This window comes from Stegostoma tigrinum, unplaced genomic scaffold, assembly GCF_030684315.1.
Source record: "Stegostoma tigrinum isolate sSteTig4 unplaced genomic scaffold, sSteTig4.hap1 scaffold_73, whole genome shotgun sequence".
Lineage (NCBI taxonomy): Eukaryota > Metazoa > Chordata > Chondrichthyes > Orectolobiformes > Stegostomatidae > Stegostoma > Stegostoma tigrinum.
Window position 1 is genome coordinate 1,192,771 of NW_026728674.1, and position 5,496 is coordinate 1,198,266.

Genomic DNA, 5,496 nt, shown 5'->3' on the forward strand with positions numbered 1-5,496 from the left:
AGCATAGTCCATTATGCAAACCAGCCTTCCATTCATTGATTCCACCTGTACTTCCCACTGCCTCGGGAAACCCACTGACAAAATCAAAGGCCCTTCTCACCCAACAATTACACTCTCTTCTACCTTTGACTGAAGGGAAGATGTAAAAAAGTTTGTATACATGTGTGAAAAGATTCAAGAACTGCATCTTCACCGCTGTTATTGGGGATCTGAATAGAACACTTAAAATTTTAAATCTAGAACATAGAACATAGAACAGTACAGCACAGAACAGGCCCTTTGGATCTAACTTGGATCTCGCTCTCAGTGACAGCTACAGAGAAGATGTACAATGTTCCATTTCACGAATGCACTTTGTATGGTATGATCTGTCTGTACTGCATGCATAAGAAAACTTCTCAGTGTACCAAGGCACAAGTGACAATGATGACTCAAATCAAATTGACTGTGTGCGAGAGAGAGGTGAGCATATGATTGTGTTCAAGAGTGCAAAGATGGTGCATGAAAGTGTGAGTGTGCGCACGACAGAATGTGTGCGCCAGTGTCTGTGCTTGAGAGTGTGTGAAAAGAATTAGCACAAGGAGGGAGTGTTACAAGCATGCATGAGGCTGTGAGAGTGTCTGTGAGAGCGAGTGACTTTGAGAGCAAGCAAATTTGCAACCTTAAGTGTGTGAGGGAGAGATTTGTCGGGGGTGGGGGGGGGTGTCTGTGCGTACTTGAGAGTATGAGCAGTGGCAAAAGATCCTGCGACAGTGCATGCAAGTATGCCACAGCATGTGTGCAAGACCGTGCTTGACTGTGTGACAGTACGGAGTATGAATGAGTGAGAATGTGACAGAATGTGTGAGTGAGAGACTGTGTTCCTGGTTCTGTGTGTGTATGGATAGTATGTTTGAGCATGAGGGATAGGATATGCATGTGCAACACAGTGTGACTGTGAACTTCTGTTTGTGCCTGTGAGTCAAGTGATGGGGGATAACAGGGAGAGGAGAGATAATGACAGAGAGAGAGAGAGAGAGAGAGAGAGAGTGCGTGAGAGAGAGATGAGATGAGGAATAAGAAATGATGAGTGGTCAATACCTGGAGGAAAAAAAGAACCGTGTGTGAGCATTAAGAGAAGCCGCTGGCTGTAATATGGAGGCTATTGTTTTACTGATTGTACGAAACGAAAAGCAAGTGTCACCTCTTGGTGTTAGGGGACAGGAGATGCGCGTTAGAGAAGGAGATATAGTCAGCCTTGTTAGAGACAGCAGACACGTTGCAAATGCATAGAAACTAAAATTAAAGCTTTCTTGTCAATGTGTAAAGAGGTGAGACAAATATGACCGGCTAATATTGTACCTTTGCGCTCAGTAAAATGATAGAATCATGATTCAGGGAATCCTTACAATGTGGAAACAGGTCCGTCAGCCCAACACGTCCACACTGCCCCTCAAAGCATCCCACCCAGACCCATCCACCTATAACTCACCTAACCTACACATCACTGAACACCTTGGGAAATTTAGCATGGCCAATCCACCTAACTTGCACATCTTTTCACCGTGGGAGGAAACTCGAGCACCCGGAGAAAACCCATGCAGACACATGGACAATGTGCAAACTCCACACAGACAGTGACCCAAGGGCGGAATTGAACCCAAGTTGTTGGTGCCATGAGGCAGCAGTGTTAACCAGAGCCCCTGTGCTCTTTATTATGCTCATTAAGCTGCAAGCATTTTTTTTTTAAGAAAGTAAACTTACCATCGTCACAGGATGCGAGTGCTTTCAATTTCTGTCAGCTTGGAGAACTTTATCCGCATCTGCAAGGGCAAGGTGATGGCAATGGTGTGAGACTGGTTAATATTCTGCAGTTCGCCGTGCAAAAAATTAACAGCATTTCCAATGCTTTTTACCTCGGGGCATAACAGAAAGACAAGAACATGAAAAAATCCTGAAATCTTCCTCCAATTTCAATCTCAGATGGACCATCCCTTCATCAAAAGCCACAACCAAACTGAACAGTAACTTGGTTCACTCCAAATCAACTATAACACTAATTTCCAAAACTCAATGTCCTATTTTTCGAAGATATCTGCATGTTCCATGTAAAATCATGTATTTTCCACTGCCTACCAGGCCAATCATTTGTTCACTATGATCTCTGTCTCTCTCTCTCTCTCTCTCTCTCTCTCTCTGTATCTTGCCCTCTTTGATTTCTGCAATTCACGCCCTCCCTACCCTCAGCTACCTGTGCTCATATGCTCGAGGCTTCTCCAATTTTCTGATGTTCGTGCTAATGCTTTAAGATCCCCGCACTGAATGTCAGCAATTTTTTTCAAAAGCCTCAATGACGACTGCCCAGTGGCTCTGACATCCATATTTATCACTATGAAGTGCTTTGAGAGGTTGGTCATGGGTCACATCAACTCCAGCCTCCCACATTACCTTGATCCACTGCAATTCACCTACTGATGCAGCAGATCCATGGCAGATGCCCTCTCCTTGGCTTTACACATATCTCTGGAACGTCCAGATAACAAGGGCATCTACGTCAAGCTCCTACTTATTGACCACATCTCCACCTTCAACACCATAATTCCATCTGCCCATCCTGGGCCTCCTGCAGTGCCACAACAATGCCACTCAAAGGTTGCAGGAACAGTACAACTTATTTTGCTTGGGAACCCTGCAGCCTAATTGTACCAGTGTGGACTTCACAAGCTGCAAAATTTCCCCTCCCCACCTACATCCCAAAACCAGTGCAGCTCATCCCCACCTCCCTAACCTGTCATTCCTCCCACCTATCCACTCTCCCACCTCAAGCCCTACCCCCATCTCCTACCTACCAGCCTCAGCTCCACCCCCTTGGCCTGGTCGTCCTCCCCGGACTGACCGATCCCGTCCCTAACTGCCCACATACACTCATCTTTACTGGCTCTATCCGCCGCCTCTTTAACCTGTCTGTCTCCTCTTGACCCACCTTCTCCTTTATTCAGAGACAAAGGGAACTGCAGATGCTGGAGAATCCAAGATAACAAAGTGTGAAGCTGGATGAACACAGCAGGCCAAGCAGCATCCCAGGAGCACAAAAGCTGACGTTTCGGGCCGAGACCCTTCATCAGAGAGGGAGATGGGGACAGGGTTCCGAAATAAATAGGGAGAGAGAGGGGGAGGCGGACCGAAGATGGAGAGAAAATAAGATAAGTGGAGAGGAGAGTATAGGTGGGAAGGTCGGGAGAGGATAGGTCAGTCCAGGGAGGACAGACAGGTCAAGGAGACGGGGTGAGGTCAGTTGGTACGAAATGGAAGTGCAGCGTGAGGTGGGAGGAGAGGATAGGTGAGAGGAAGAACAGGTTAGGGAGGCGGGACAAGCTGGGCTCGTTTTGGGATGCAGTGGCGGGAGGGGAGATTTTGAAGCTTGTGAAGTTCACATCGATACCATTGGGCTGCAGCGTTCCCAAGTGGAATATGAGTTGCTGTTCCTCTGCACCCTTCGGTTGGCATCATTGTGGCACTGCAGGAGGCCCATGATGGGCATGTCGTCTAAGGAATGGGAGGGGGAGCTAAAACCGTTCGCGACTGTGAGGTGCTGCTGTTTCCTGCGAACCGAGCGGAGGTGTTCTGCAAAGCACACATGAGGTTTTTTTCTTCTAGCTTGCACTCACTGGAGCACTGCAGCAAGCCTGAGACAGAGATTTTGGACAGGGATCATGATGGGGCGCTCAAGTGACAGGCAATTGGAAACCTGGGGCCATTCTTACGGACAGAATATAGGTGTTCTGCCAAGCGGTTAGTCAGTCTGCGTTTCGTCTCCCCGATGCAGAAGGAGACCATATTGTGAGCAGTGAATACAGTAGACTAGATTGAGTGAAGTGTGGGTAAATCGCTGCTTCCCCTGGAAGCCTTGGATAGTGAAGCAGGAGGAAGTAAATGGGCAGATGTTATGCCTTCTGTGGTGGCATGGAAAGTGCTGTTGGGTTATGGGGAGCTGTTGGGAATGGATAAGGAGTGGATCGAGGCGTCCCGACGGAATGGTCCCTGCGGAAGGCTGACAAGAGAGGGGAGGGGAATATATGCCTGGTGGTGGGATCTTGTTAGAAATCGTGGCTGATGTTCTTCTCGATGTGGATATTGATGGGTTGGTCATTGAGGACCAGGGTACCTCATCAGGGATGAGGCCAAAGTGTAGGACATGGGTTGGACATGGCTGAGATCTCTGTCAACCACGAACGCAAGGATGCTCAGTTGATGAAGAATGTAGACATTTCGGAATCCCTCCAGCAAAAGATGATATCATGAGAACAAGTGGATCTGTCTGGGCAGTCCTGTCTGAAGATTTTGTGATGTAAGACTCTGTTGTTTGTCATAAAGGATATGGCTGAGTGATCATATTCAAATAGAAGACACCAAGAATGTGAGGCTGGAGAATGGGTTGAGAACCATGCCTCTAGGATTCCTCTGCATGTCTATGCTTGGCTTGGGCTACTATGGTTACCTTGTCCCAGTTTTGTATGACAGGCGTGATTCACCACCCATAATGCAACCAACAAGCAGATACAATTGGGCCCCCACATACAAACCCATACAGATCAAAACCGGAAATGACAGTACTCATGGTAACAGACCGGACAGTATAAATTCCAGACAGAGTGGAGTAACATTGTTTTGTTGGAGGCTCTAGTGATGATGTCATTGATCATGGTGACGAAACGTCTCAATGAAAACAAGCCAAATTGGCGAGCAAGTCAACAACCGCAATTTGAACTACCTTGTTCAAGTGTTTCATTTTTGATCTTGAATGTTAAATCTCGCTCCAACACAGGGATGGAAGATGACAGTCAACAGCTGCATTCTAACTAATTCATATCGAATCATTGTTTTGACCAGTCCAGAAACATGTAGGTTAGGTGGATTGGGAATGCTGAATTACCCACATTGCCCACGGATGTGGAGGTTAGGTATATTCGCCATTGGAAATGCAGGCTGACAGGGATAGAGCAGGGAATGGGGATGGGTCTGGGTGGGATGCTCTTTGTAGGGTTGCTGTGGACTTGTGGAACTGAATGGCCTGTTTCCACACTGGGGATTCTATAAAACTAGGTTTTACTCAATTCAAGAGAGAGTGAGTTTATCAATTGCTAAACGCAAGAAGTCATAAGGCACCACAAATATGCACAAGTTAGACACAAGAAATTAGCTCAAAAAACATAACTGTTAAGAGGGATACGGATAGTTCAGAATTTGAATTGTTTGTGAAGAATAGAAAGTGGGATGTTGTGGCCACTAAGTTGGGCGATCCCTGTAATGCTGATATGAATTCAGCAGTTAATTTTGAGATTCTGGTTGAAACTCTTTTGACCTTGTTTCTTTTTGACATCGCCCTGGTTTGCAGAGCTCAGAGCAAGAGATTGTCTTTTCTTCTTAGCTGCAGCAGAGGCCTATGAAATGGCTGTCCTAGAACTGCGACCTCCACAACTCCGTAGACCACACGAGCATATTCGCCCAGGAATACAC